This window comes from Saccoglossus kowalevskii, chromosome 21 (genome assembly GCF_978046115.1).
Source record: "Saccoglossus kowalevskii chromosome 21, keSacKowa6.1, whole genome shotgun sequence".
Classification (NCBI taxonomy): domain Eukaryota; kingdom Metazoa; phylum Hemichordata; class Enteropneusta; family Harrimaniidae; genus Saccoglossus; species Saccoglossus kowalevskii.
In genome coordinates, this window is record NC_140661.1 from 19,040,289 (window position 1) to 19,055,783 (window position 15,495).

The 15,495-nt window shown below is 36.6% G+C and overlaps 1 protein-coding gene and 1 long non-coding RNA gene across 4 annotated transcripts in view; both read left to right on the plus strand.

Moving 5' to 3' along the window:
* LOC100368383 (TNF receptor-associated factor 1-like) overlaps nt 1-15,495 on the plus strand; it is a 31,932-nt gene that overhangs the window by 564 nt on the left and 15,873 nt on the right. For 2 of the 3 annotated variants that reach the window (XM_006820758.3, XM_085494920.1), the window contains exon 1: nt 11,290-11,510. The exons of the other annotated variant lie outside the window; for it this stretch is intronic. The gene's annotated coding sequence lies outside the window, so the exon portion shown is untranslated. Of the gene's footprint in view, nt 1-11,289; nt 11,511-15,495 lie in introns of those variants that run through there. 3 annotated transcript variants of the gene reach the window in all.
* On the plus strand, nt 12,523-15,334 carry LOC146729688 (uncharacterized). Its single transcript, XR_014928018.1, has 2 exons — nt 12,523-12,994; nt 15,216-15,334. It is a non-coding gene; the product is annotated as an uncharacterized LOC146729688 (long non-coding RNA).

The following is a 15,495-nucleotide window of genomic DNA, read 5'->3' on the forward strand; positions in this document are numbered from 1 at the left end:
ATCGATAATTATCGGAGAATTATTTTACCTTTTTTTATGAAAGTTGTACTTCGATATTCATCAGTCGCGGAATTGCAAGGTTGCCGTTTACATCCGGTAGCACCTTTCCAAGTTTATCTACATATTAATTAAAATCATTTATTTATTTATTTATTATGCGAGAGATGAATAGGCACTGCATTTAGCATTCCGTAGTGTTTGCATAAGTTTTTGAGATTGCCAAAAAAATACAAAGGTTTCACACTATCTCTTTCCATTTCTATAATATTGTGTGTTTTCGGCCAACATTCCTTGTTTACCTCCACACGTTATACGTTTTCCTATCAATCTAAGACATTGATAGGTCTCAGAGAATTAAACCACCACCCAGCTGTAGACCCTGTCTAATATCAAACTAAAACATCGAGAATTATCAGATATTTATCCGATAATTCAAATGTACAATAGGCCGGCTTCCTCTAATGCGATGCATAATTCATCATTCAAGGTTAAGGTCCATATTAGACAGATTTCCTTAAGGAAGTCAGAAAGCACTATTCTATTCTATTCTTCGTTGTTCCATTGCATTGTTCTGATATTCCTCTTTATTCTGAAAATATTCCCATATGTTACACTCATAATTTACAGTTGGTATAACACACAATTTAAATACTTATCCTTATATCTGCCAAAACATGTATATCCCGTATTTATACTTTACATTATTTCTTTGTCAATATCCTTTGTGTTCTGCAGATGTATTTGAAACTGCCTATTCGCTCCATTGTGCAGTCGTCGATTTTGTATTTTACGTTTGTGTAAATTACCCAAACTTCTTTGCTACATATGTTACTTATGTAAATCTTAGGCCAGGCAACGTCTCGCCATCTATTTGAATTCCATTTTTATCTATATGTTATTTCTTGGCAGTGTAATAGCGTTCTCTTAAATAAATAAATAAATAAATAAATAAATAAATAAATAAATAAATAAATAAATAAATAAATAAATAAATAAATAAATAAATAAATAAATAAATAAATAAATAAATAAATAAATAAATAAATAAATAAATAAAATATTGAGAAAGTGTCATGAATTTGTTTTTGCGTATCTGTTGACCGACTTAAGTAGCTGATTACGAGCGAATTGCTGTGTTATGTCTGTCATCGTTTAGGCCTATTTGAAGTTTTGGACGGAACTTGGCTCAGTGATTTGGAACTAATTACGAGATAACCGTCGCTATTCTGACTATTTATTCTGACAGTTGGTATCCGTAGTTATTAATGTAGTGAACGATTAATCAAAAGATATGACGTATTCAGTACTTAGTGTGATTGGCTTTATGATTGAAGGTTATGCCTTAGAGTCTTTTTACTGCTTTGTAATTGGGGAGTACAGCAGAACAGACGCAGTTCTGGAGAGCCTTGGGGCGAGTGTTGACGCAGTCTAAGAGAGTCTTGGGTCAGCCTTTCGATAGTCTTGGGGACTTTTCCCCAGGGCGCTGTGTCTTATAGAGTGCTCCACAGACCGACTAAGACGAGAGTTGAAACGTATTTCGTTGTGCTTGTCTTATTTGACTGTAAAGTATAAGTGACTTCCCCGATCCCGCACCTCAAGGGGACGCGATAGAGAGACGAGACGAGATTTCCCCCCCCCCTGGCAAGTGTGGAGAACCCCGTGGAGAAGATTTTCCCCCTGATAAAAGCATAAAAGACTTATTTTCAAATAAATGAATATGTCATGACTAATTCATTTTATCATAGACAGGATTTGCCCAGAAAAAGCCATTTGATGATTTTGAACAACGTATAATAAAGTTAATGAATTCATAATGTCAATAAGTAATGGATTATACGATGTAATATCCAACGTAATACTTGTACGCTACACCAATATAGCTTTAATTTGATATATAACATGATGGTGTTTGTCTGAGGTATTCCTATTTAATTAACATGTGACAGGCTATTACGTAATTATATCTTTGTATAAGGTTGATCCCATAAAATTCCCTTTTATTTGACGCTGTGTATAATTTTTTAAAGCTAACATATTTACCCTGATTTTCGGGGGTAAAACGGCACAGATTCTACAGCCAAAATTGACCAAATTAATTCCCATGTTTTCGTCTATTTTATGGCATGTAAATTTGACAGCCTTTTTTTAATTTTAATTGCACAGTCAATATTCTGTAACTAGACTGATCGCGCTGAACAGAGAAAAAACATGTTGCTTTGTTCGACCATGGGGAGGGGTATTTATCCAATTTTGGCTTCCTACCACTAGCGTACATATTTCCATTGAAAATATGGCACATTCTGGCCGGCTCAGAATTTATTGGATGATTGTCGAACTTAAAAGTACTAAACAATGTAATTTAGGTCTCCCCGAGTACAAGCTGTCAGAGGCCCACATGAAGACTGTCAGGTACATAGTTTATTGTTGACCTGAACGTTTGGCAATAATTAAAACAAGTAACCTGTAGAATGCTGTGTGGGTAATATTTTTATATTGATTTTTGTTGCATTTGCAGCAAATAGTTACCAAACAATGAGAAATCTATAGGATTGGATATACCTCTCAGCTGGCTTCACATGCATAGTTCAAGACTGCCTAACCGGTGCTTATACCAGGATTTAGTTGCAGCACTGTGGTCTGTGGTTACAGCTTCATTTTCCGAGTAATCACAAGAAATTGACATTACAATAAAAAATAAAAGACTGGCACTCCCATACAATTAATAGCAAGTGAAATTCCTGGAATTGAAACATAGATTTTGAAGTCACTGGTGTAGGCATTGAATAACTTCAAGTTGGCATAAAGACGAGGTAGTTTATTTAATCAGTGCTGAACTAGAGGTTGAAATTATAATTAAGTTCGTTGTCATATAATTTGTTTATTTAAATTTCTCCTGAATTCAAATAGAATACACTGGTGAAAGGATGTTTTTGCGGTGTGGTTACATTGTGTATGGAGTGGTAGGGTTGGGTGTCATATAATTTTGTCATTTTCAACTCTCATGAAATCACACAGAATTTCACTTAATTTATTTTCGATGAAAAGTTTTCAAGCATACGGTGTGAATCAAATTTTCACTGTGCTGTGTCAAGTCTCAATAGAGCATGAGGGAAATGGCATTTTCACTGGAATTTATTTTAGCGGAAAAATGTTCACAGTGAAAGGAAGTATTCCACATTATTACATATATACTGCAGTTTATTTTGATTCGTCCCTGAAATCAAAATCGGTACTTCCACACCCCATATGCAAATGAGGTCTGAGAGCGAATAAAGTAGTCCGTTCAAGAGTAGCGTTTTTCGAAACATAGCAGAAATAAACAATATTTAGAAGTACGATACTTTACGTTTGGGTACATGAATATATTTGCCGAGTGAAATGAAATTTGAACAACAGTAATGGTACTTCTAAGCAGTAACTTATTTTGACTAAAACTAATTTGCATATCACCCATGCAATGATGTTTTTGGTATTTCCACGGTCAATATGCAAATGAACATGGTATTGGCGATTCGCTCCACTTGGATTGCCCTTAAAATCACTTTAATTTTGTGTATCTGTGTGTGTGTGTGTGATTTCTAGTGTTTTCACGTATTAATTCTTCTGTGATTTGTTTGGCTTGGCCGATTTCGCTCAAACTTAGCAGGTAGGTCACACCTTCACCCTAGTTATCAGGAAATATATCTCCTACAAATTTTGGATACAACACCTCAGACATAGCTCATTTTGCTCAGCTTGAGTGTGGGCACAAAGTTACTATTGGTAAAATCTGAAAACAAATTCTGACCACCGTTTCCATGGAAACAGCCAACAACTGAATTTGTTAATACCTTCACGCCAAATGTATCACACCCTACATTTCTATGATTAAAAAGCATGGACGTAGCTCATTCTAATCCGCTTGAGTGTGAGCAACAATTTACTGAGATTTTTTCTGGCTTGGCTAATTTTGTTTATAATTGACAGGCAGGTCGTACCGTCACTAATTGGCAAAACAATCCTGGTCCACAGCTACCATGGCAACAGCCAAAAACTGTTTTTTGAATACTTTCGACCCCAAATTTATTACCTCCCACTAGTCTTGTATTCATGCCTTTTATTTTGGCTACGTTGCACACCGGTAAGAGATCACCGACACCGACAGTGTTACACTGTATCAACGTAATCCCGACGCAACTTTGAACTTTGAATGAACTGTAAATGCTGCCTGCAATCTAGAAAATACTATCGGTTGGAAATAACAAATTTAAGGGATTGTTCAGTTACTCTGGCCTGGGGGGGGTGGTCCGGCAGATTCCATTTTGTCAGCTGTAAATCTCAGTTGACCCACCTCTATCAACAACAAAAAGTGGGCGACCCCCTAACATTATATTTTAAAACATGCTGACCCCCCCCCGAAAAACAAAGAAACATTAACAGTTTTGGCTCTGACATGATTACAAAATGTATGATGTGCATTGAAAATATCGTGGTATGCCGTAATTTTTAGTGTTTGCATTTAATAGACCAGTCACCTTAGGAGGGGAGGGGAAGCATAAAGCCAAAAAACGACTACAGAAAAGGCTGCAGGAAGTAGGGAAATCTATGCTGCTAAAGATAGTAAATAAAAACAAAGCTGTTGAGTACTCACTTGATAAACGCCCTTATAAGATAGGAAATGAGGATTTGAATCTAGGCGGTTTGAAAACTAATTTGGATTTAATATATCTTTCATCTCTTATAGACCAGGAAAGCTTTACACCTGAAGCACAGTCTGTGCTTATGAAAACAAAGGAAACTTTGATTTTTGTATAAATTTGTGTTGGATTTTGGTATTTTACAGAGCAAAATATGCATATTTAAAAGTTAAAAAAACAAAAAAACTATTTATTAATATACATGAATCCATTTAACTTTTTTGATTTGCTGAACAAAAACTGTCACTGCTCTTTGTACTAATTGCTGTGTTTTTCCGTCTCCAGCTACAATTGGATAAATCCAGTAAATATCTTATACAATGGTGACTTCAGACTTTAAATAAAATAATCTGATATCACATGGACTTGGGATGTGTTCAAAACTTAACTGTATAATTGCATGGGGCTCTGCCGCATTGCATAATCTGTTAGTTATTTGTCAACTTCAATCCCAAAATATTTAGCCTATAACATTTTTTGCATCAACAAATTTATAGGCAATATGGGTAATAGTTATTATTAAGAACACATTTGTACGATTAACTTTTTAATATATTGTTCTGAAATAAAATTTAAAAAAATATATGCATAAGCGCGTGTGTGAATTGTGGAAAACAGGGTGACCCCCCCCCCCCATTCGCAAAATCAAAAACAGGGTAACCCCCCTACTGATCCACCCCCCAGGCCGAAGTAACTGACCAATCCCTAACAACAGCATACGTTCTAGCAATAAAATAAAATGACTTCTAAGGACTGAATGTTTTTTTGCGAACTTTGTATACGGTGCCTGGTTTTAGTTATAAACCGACGTTAGCTTCACGTTCATGTCCTACCATGGCAACAGCCGAAAACATATTGCTAGTTTTTTTTTAGTGGAGTGGATCGCCAACCGGCTTGTTTTCATTGGCAAAATCGTTCAGCAACATGTTTGGCATATTAGGTGTACATCACATGGACTACTACGATTGAGAGAACTTTATGTATGTTGAATGAGTTTTATAAACCCCGAAGGGCTCTTGGAAGATCCACCCGCAGTAAAATTAGCGATTGCCATGGAGGCGCAACCATCAACATCAAAATCCCAGGAGGTTTCTGCTGGCGACGTTACCCAGTTCCAAATAAAGATCACCAACGCCAAATAAGCAACATTTTAACCGGTAATCAAGATTAATTCAATCCACGGCTAACAAGCAACATTACAAGTGAAGTTGTAGCGTGAAGCTCAGCGACTACTGCTGACAACGTAAGTCATGCTTGCGTGCCTTCACCATTGTATTCCAACCAATCACGTGGTGTGCCGTTCTCTTTCAAACCCGGGATTCGATCAATAGGGGAGTTTCAGTAAAAAAAACACATTGCAAATCAGGATAGATGTTACTTTTCATTATACACATCTCTGTTGATACAATCCCTCACATATTCTATTCCCAGTTATACCTGCGTAAATGGATTAGCCTCTTTTGATGTTGACATTCAGAGTAAAATCACGTGACAGGCTGTTAAAATTGGCTGTTGCATACACTTTCGCCGCTCTGGAAAATGTGTTTAGTTAGCTCTCATTCAAGCAACAATGCAGATTTCCCAGTGGGAGTGAAACTATTCGACTCTGCCATTAAAAAATAGGGGTGTTTTGAGCAAAAAACGAATAACCCTGGAGTGCACACAACACACTGAATTTCGGAACAAATCGTGCAGTATTTACAGCAGCAGAATACCACAGAAATATCAGACGAAACATGGAAACACTATATATATGTATTTCGGCCTGAACCCTCTCTATTGCAATTCCAGGAATTACCCCCCATATGTGCAACCATTTTCCACCTTGGTATCACCCCCCCCCCCGAAAACAAACTCTTAATACCACGCTGAAGCGTTTGGTAATAACAAAAGCTGATATTACAATGACTTCACTACCAAGGCATGCAAATTTTAATCATTTTTTAAACCGTGCATTTGACCACCCATTGAAAGGTAACGTGTAAGAATCGTCATAAATATGTATTTTAATGTATTTTAATAAATTATTGAATAATAAAATGTTATATAACTTTTCTTTTACCCCCTCCCCTTCCTGGTATCTATTTCAAGTAATCACTATTTTTATTTTGTAAACACATTTCCGTCTGCTATTTTTGTCAGGTTCAAGTCGTTCACCAGCATTTTTGGCATGTTAGATGTACATCACATAGAATACTAGGATTGGGAGAACTTAATGTATGTTGACCACCTGGAAACTGAGTTTTATAAATCTTGAAGGGCTCTCGGTAGATCCACCCGCAGCCTGGACCCGCAGTAAAATCAGCGATTACTATGGAGCCGCAACCATCAACATCGAGATACCAGGAGGTTTCTGCTGGCGACGTTGCGGCGTTACTCAGTTCCAAATAAAGATTACCAACGTCAAATGAGCAACATTTGACCGGTAACCAAGACTCTATCCACGACCAGCAAGCAACATAACAAACGAAGTTGTAGTGGGCAGCTCACGAGTCAGCGACGACCGATGTCAACGAAAGTCATTCCGTCAGTGGAGTACCGCACTTGCACGGCATGTTTGCCAATGCACAGATCTGTGGAGGAACTTTTAACTTCAACATAAACCGTGTATCGTAGTCGCCCAGTTTAAGTTCTGGTTCTGTCGTGGTCCCAACTAAAGGGCGACAGTCGTCGTGCTGCGCCCTGTTCGATATGGGACTCATAGCGACGTATACAGCGCGTGTAAAATACATTGTTTATTTACTTGAAGTTCGAACACGCGCTGCGCGACGACTACCGCGCTTAAACATCCACGAGTTATTTATTCGGACAATGACTCAAATTAGACGTCTGATTATATTATTTTCACGAGTACACTGACACGCGTTCTACACTGACACGCGTTGCTAGGTCGCAGCACTGTCTTGGAGCATATTAATGGGCAATTGGGTTCCCCGACCTAAATTTCTATCCCGGTTTGTTGCACGTTCTTTCTTTAATATGAAATAATCAAATATGGGACATATGTAATAATAACAGAACCCCACACCCTCCCCGTGGCTTTGCTCGTGAAAATACGGCAGCAGGATACACCGCATCACTCGTGAAAATAACTTCCATACGCAATGAAAGCCACGGGGAGGGTAAGGGGTTCTGTCATAATACTTCATTATCACTGAAAACATTTTTCCCCTGAAATAAATTCCAGTGAAAATGCCATTTCCCTCACACTCTATTGAGACACAGCACAGTGAAATTGGATTCACATGTAATGCTTGAAAACATGTCAGCAAAAATAAATTAAGTGAAATTCTACGTGACTTCATAAGAGTTGGAAATGAACAAATTACACCCGACCCTACCACTCCATATACAATGTAAACTACACCCCAAAACATCCTTTACTACCGTGTTTCACCAGTGTATTCTATTTTACTTCAGGAGAAATTGAAATAAACAAATTAATTATAATTTCAGCCTCTAGTTGAGCACTGATTAAATCATAAACTACCTCGTCTTTATGTCAACTTGAAGTTATTCATTGCCTACATCAGTGACTTCAAAATATATGTTTCAATCCCAGGAATTTCACTCGCTGTTAATTGCATGGGAGTGCCAGTCTTTCATGAATTTCTATTGTCATGTCAATTTCTTGCGATTACTCGGAACATGAAGCTGTAACCACAGACCGTCTAGGTGCTGTAACTAAATCCTGGTGTAAGCACCATATGAACTATGAACAACGCATGTGACGCCAGCTGTGGGATATATTCAATCCTATAGATTTCTCATTGTTTGGTAACTATTTGCTGCAAATGCAACAAAAATCAATATAAAAAATATTACCCACACAGTATTCTACAGGTTACTTGTTTATATTATATTTTATCTGAAAATAGCTTTATGAAAACCCTACTCACTTCGCGCATGTTACTTTAATTTAGTCAAAATTGAAACACCATTTTCACGTGTTTTCTCTAATAATTTACCCAATTTTGAACCGAATGGACTCCTTAGGTTTCGTATTTAACACTAGGTCTTGGTGGACACTATTATCAATTGGTGAATGCAGCAATGGTCGAGAAAACAGCACAAACTCAACTTTGAAATAATCCTAAGAATGGAACCCTTTTTTTAGCTCCATGTCCTGAGCAACCAAACTTATATGTTGCAAACGTAGGGGTATTCTCAACAACCATCCCAAAGTACCGTTTTCTGAAAGTTTCCGGCCCTTGTTTTCACCGTGGTGGTTGCTAGACGATGAAAATGCCCGGATGTCTGCCACAAGTATCTGAAGAATAAATCAAGAAAACTACACAAATTGACTACATTTACGAATACAAGACTGGTTACCGTGTCGTGAACTCGCAGTGGTTCGTAACCAGTCTTGTGATTGGGTCTTGACACATTATGAATAGGCCACGCCTCCAACTGTGTCGAGCATTCAGTTGACCGTTAGAATATTTGTAAATGTAGTCAATTTGTGTAGTTTTCTTGATTTATTCTGCAGATATCGCTACAATATAGGTGAGACTTTGGCGAAATTTGAAAGAGCAACTAATATTCTTCAAGCTGGATTTTGTTTATAGGTTTTAGTTTTGACTCCCGTGTGCGAAGCCACGCCACTAGGAAATACCATTATTCCACGGGGGTGACAATACAGTGACTGTATCAGCAGTCTAAAAATTAAACATGTCCCTTTATGTTTTTAGCCAAGTTTGAACAAAATCCGTTTATACACGACAAATATTTGGTTGCAGAATGGTGAAAATGTGTAATTTTGATTCATTTCTGGATTTAAAATGGCTTACATTCGGTTAACGCAAATTGAATCTCGAAACAAATTTGTGAACAAATTATATGAATTTCTTATGAGTAATTCATGAACAATACAAAATATTTAAAAATTACAATTGTTATACGATTATATATGTAAGGGGTTATCCCAACTTTTTGAATGATAATTTTTCGATCAGAGAACATCAATGTTTCAATGTTTCTGGCCAAGCTGATATATAATGCTGATATAAAGGATAGATGGCATCTTCGTGTTACAAGCAAACAGACTAGCCAGTCTCACTCTACATATATCACCTGATATCACTAGGGTGGATGACAATTTTAGTTTTGCCCTTAAATGGTATTATGACGTCATTCAAAATGGCCGCCATAACGGTACGGACCCATTTCAAAAAAATGGCCATATCATGAAAATATATGAGCAAAAGAGCTATAAATTGGCATGAATGATACTCGAACCACAGTTGCCAAGCTGTGTAAACATTATCGCCGAAGGTTTACAATTTGTGGTTTTAAATAACAAACAGATTTTCAACAACCTGCTGCATGTCATTAACAGACTGACTCTTTTATGGCTTCTCATAAGAATTATAAAAAATATTTATTTATTTATTTATTTATTTATTTATTTATTTATTTATTTATTTATTTATTTATTTATTTATTTATTTACTTTTTATTTTAGACAAAATAAACATTTCAGGGGAAAATTACAAAAACATCTATTTTCGGTTTTGTGCATTCAATGTTTTTTCTATATAATAGGTTGATATATTAGTACATTTTATCCCGAGTATATTACGTATTATAACATGCTTGATCTTAATCTAGCTATCTTACTGGTTGGAACAGATTTGTATATGTGACACTAAAATACCTGCGTTTGCATCCAAAACTAAATAAACTGTTCATCGTGATTGTGGATGGTAGGTCAACTGATCGGAACTGGTAATCTTGGCCCAAAATATCAATGCGAATTATTATTGCCTATGATTTTGTGCGGAGTTCGGGTCCGTAAATAGCTCACTGGACACAAAAATCACCGGATGTTCCTATTCTAAAGTGTGTGTTTGATTGGCGGGCGAATGAAGGCATGTAATAATATATATAATGTACTAGTATTAAATGTCACGCCTATCACTCTGTTTTGTGTTGTTGACTGTTTCATTAGTCTTTCAGGGGCGGCGGCACGAAATTTTGCATGAGCCGGGCGAGATCTAAACCTTCTGAAACGCTATTTCCAGTATTTTGAGGGGCAAATTTTGCTGACTCCAAAGATTTCAGCTTTATTTTCCGCCACCCCCCCCCCCGCCGCCCGGTGCCCCCGCCACTGTCTCTTATACGTGAGTTCAACAAAGTTTAACGTACGTACACTAGACTGTGTTGAACTAGTACACACAGACCGCATGTCAGGTTTTCGCTTAAGATGCCATGTCAGGATAGTTTGACTATTTACCCATAATTCCTCGGCTATCTACTGCCATATCACCCTCATTAATAGCTTACTAGTACGTCATATGTTGTGAAACAGGGTCACATGACGAATTCAGTGATACAATAAACACAATACATGCCGTATCAGGCTAATTGGAATTCCAAGCTTGTTCATAAAAAGGGTTCTACAGAATTCCAACTCAGTTTTTTTATTGACTGAAAGACTGCGATCCAACCAATCGAATCTATACGTCACAGTCCCTCTATAGTGTGTACGCGTATTTCTAAATATCAGGCTTTCGAGATCATTCCTGATAAAAAACGAATATTTACGTTTGGCTGTTCTGCGTATTTGTTTGCAGGTCACATCCGGTCAGTGGCATTTTTTAGTGACTTGGTAAGGCGTGGTTTACCCTTTTTTGATGCGTCGACTATTCGTTCGAAAAACATCTAGTGATTAGTTACATTACAGCCAATCATCGTACCTGTCACAGTTGCACAGTGTAGGCATTCAGCAGCTGAAAAAAATCAGGTTTCTGCATTCATTTCATTCATTCATTCTGGTGGACGTTCCGCGCATACAACCCGAGACCAACAGTCAAGTTGGACTATAGACTTATGGTAGGTTACTTATTTCATTCATTTACTGCGGAGACCAACGAGTGAAAAACTCTAATGATAGTGCACGGTAAAACTAATAATTCTACGGTAAAACGCTAATATTGCACGGTAAAACTAATAATTCTACGGTAAAACTTTAATATTACATGGTAAAACTAAGAATTCTACGGTAAAACTTTAATATTACATGGTAAAACTACGAATTCTACGGTAAAACCCTAATATTGCAGGTAAAACTAATAATCCTACGGTAAAACTTTAATATTACATGGTAAAACTAAGAATTCTACGGTAAAACTTTAATATTACACGGTAAAACTAATAATTCTACGGTAAAATTCTAATATTGCACTGTAAAACTAATAATTCTACGGTAAAACTTTAATATTACATGGTAAAACTAAGAATTCTACGGTAAAACTTTAATATTACATGGTAAAACTAAGAATTCTACGGTAAAACTTTAATATTACATGGTAAAACTACGAATTCTACGGTAAAACCCTAATATTGCAGGTAAAACTAATAATTCTACGGTAAAACTTTAATATTACATGGTAAAACTAAGAATTCTTCGGTAAAACCCTAATATTGCACGGTAAAACTAATAATTCTACGGTAAAACTTTAATATTACATGGTAAAACTAAGAATTCTACGGTAAAACCCTAATATTGTACGGCAAAACTCCACAATTAGACGGCAAAACTGAATAATTAGACAGCATAATAATAATAATTATTTCACAGCAAAACTCCATAATTTCTCAACAAAACTCCACAATTTGTAGGCAAAACTACACAATTTGATGACAAAACTGTATAACTTCACATCAAAAGTCTATTATGCCAAGGAAAAACTCTATAATTTCACAACAAATCTCTACTATTTCACGGTGAAACTATGAGTACAGCAAAACTCTCCGTTTCTCGCGGCGTAAGTTGGCATTGCTTCCCATAATTCCCGTCATTTCCCCGTACTGCCCATAGATTGAATGGAAGTATACTTCTGATAGTGGTTAGTGGCCGAAGAGTTTTCTTGTACATATGATGTCGAGCTGACTCACGATATACTAGTATATCATTTCCCTCGACGCAATGATCCCGGGACCCGCCGTAGGCGGCAGTATTTTCATTCGAGGTCAATTTTGGATCACCAGGTCATTCCTAAACGCGTAATTAGGACTGAGTCGAGAATCAATTTTGGGTGCCAGAAATCATCCAAAGACGTTTATTTGGGTATAATTTGCGCTGTTAAGACAAAGTTCAGGCTAATAAAATAAGATTGACGACGTTTTCCCATGAGAAAAAAGTCAATTATTTGTTGAAAAAGGCGGAGAAAAATTGATACGCAGAAATTGTGACGTTGACTCCACGCATGCAATGCAGCGTCATGGAAATTGTCTACAGTACACGTACACGCATCTTTCGATGACGTGATTATTTTGCCAGCCAGCCCAGGACGCCGTACAGACATTGTACTAAGGTAAGAGCCTTTGCCCTTTTCCACAAATTTTAATATATTCTTAACAATTGCTTTACCTCTAAAACTCTGCACACCATGCTCTGATCATTCAGTGTTTTGTACTAAACGACTCATCGCTTAGCAAAGCTAATTTTCAGGATTTATTGGCACATGATGTCATGAATCAGAGAAACTAATGACCAAAAATAAATATTGCATCGTATATAAATGATGACAGCGATTTACTAGACCTATGGCCTGTGAACTCATATGATGTGTGTGCACGGTGCGACTAGTAACAATTACCTAACCTACCGGTCCTTCACGGCCACAGTTGTCGCGATGCATCTCAATAAAATAGCATCTAAAACCAATTAAGGCCGATATGTGTAAATACTTGTACATTAATAGTCCAGTCTATGCAACCAGCAATAATGACATGCAAGAATGGAATTGGCAAAATGATGACCTCGGATGTAGCCATGTCTAGGGGCATGGATATGATTTATAGTCTTTGCCCATTAATGTAATGTTATAACACAGTCCCTCTATCAGATAGAGGGACTGTGGTTATAATGTATATGAAGTATGTGATCATGATCTTCATGATCATTTGTGATCACACCATTGATTATTCGGCATAGGCTACCACACACTATAATATTGAGCAGAAAGTCATGCAAGAAATTGCATTTGATTCACCACATTGGCATGGCTGGCTGTATTCATTCTTACTTTTTCATGATCATTGTTTGGCTCACTACAAGTTTCTTGTGATTTAGGCGGATTTTTGTCACATGCAAGAAACAGCAAGAGCTGCAATGTGTACATCAGGGGGCTTTTATCATGCTTGTGATGTTGCTACTGTAGGTAAATGGCCACAGCAGGAATGTACATAACTGTCATTTATTAGGCAGAAACTGATAGGGGCCAATTCCTTTTGCTCACTACATACACATGTACATCAGTGAAGGTTTTTCTGTTGTCAGCTGCCATTTTTGAAATGGTGCCACCGATCAACAGTTCATGCCACTCACCTCAACCTTAAACAATGACATGTGTTGTCATTTGTTATTAATTTTATTTTTATGGAAATGAGTTACCTTTTTCTAAAATAAACAAAATTTGATAGTAATATCATCATGTGAAAAAAAAAATTGTTTAAAATGTTTGTATTTGATATAGACTGAACATGTTGGGGAAAAAATAAATCTAAAATAATAAAATCCCTGCCTAACTACCCAATAGTTTTCACTCTAATATTGGAAACACCAAATTTGTTTTTCATTGGCCTCGTAATGGTTTGAGATCTTTTTAACATGGTCCACATAAATAATGAGGGATGAACTGAGATTCTGTACAAACAGGTCCATGCATTTACATTCTATGTTTCTGGTTTGATGTTGACTCATTTACAGCCCTGTCATTGGTGATACAAGAAGTTTACTCCTTATAGCATGTGTGTGGGTTGTCTTATGCAACCCAACAATGCTGTTTTTGCACATGGTCAATTCACTCCGGTTATATGTCAGATGACACATTACCATTGCCATGCGATAAATTCATTACTTTTACCGGTTCTATCAGTCTGATGGAATTGATGTCATCATTGATGAAGTACAATTACATTCCATATAGTCTCTTTGCACCTACTTTATTTCTTTTTCATTCTGAATGGACAGTTGGATGAACATACAATAGCCTAAAAGTAAGGGGGTATATTTGTACAACACCCTGTAACTTTGCATGATATGGGTCTATAATACTGTCTTGTAAACAGTTAACTACTGCTTTTGTACAGTTTATTGTTGCTGCACATATACTTATTGAAAACAACAAGATATAGTATTTTCGGCAATATGACTACTACCAAATTGGTCGGTGGTGATACCTATCATTTGGGTCTTCCGTCGACACTTATCTGCTTTTGCACCATGAGTCGTTCCATGCACATCATACCAGATTTAATCATGACACTTCATTTACAACACTAATTTACTTCATTATAATGTGCATAACCTGTGTTTTCATTGAGAGGATGCTTGAATGCATGGTAGTGCTTTCAGCATCCTCTCACTAGTTATTTACAATGTGCCTCAAGATTTAATTTATGGAAAGTCCAATCATATCCAAAGCATTTCAACAATGTTCTTCCTATTGAACATTCCTTTACTCAACACCTTACTCAAATCATTCATTACAATATATAATCCTTACCACTTGTTTTTTTATTTTCTTCCAGGCGAGATAATTCAACCATCACCTGTATCTCCTATTGGTTCAACTTTTTACTTTATTCTTACTCGAATTTTGTATATTGATGGTTAAGATAAAAAATAAAAAATTTATTTTTTCCTTGTTCATCACAGACGTTTATTCTATTCACACTATTTTTACATGGTTGTCTTCCAACTAGTCATGCTGACTGATGTCTAATAGCAGCTGGCCAAATTACAATCGAGTGGTGGGTGGGTCACAGTCAAGTACAAATAAGCCATTCACTGCCAAAGAACAAATATAAT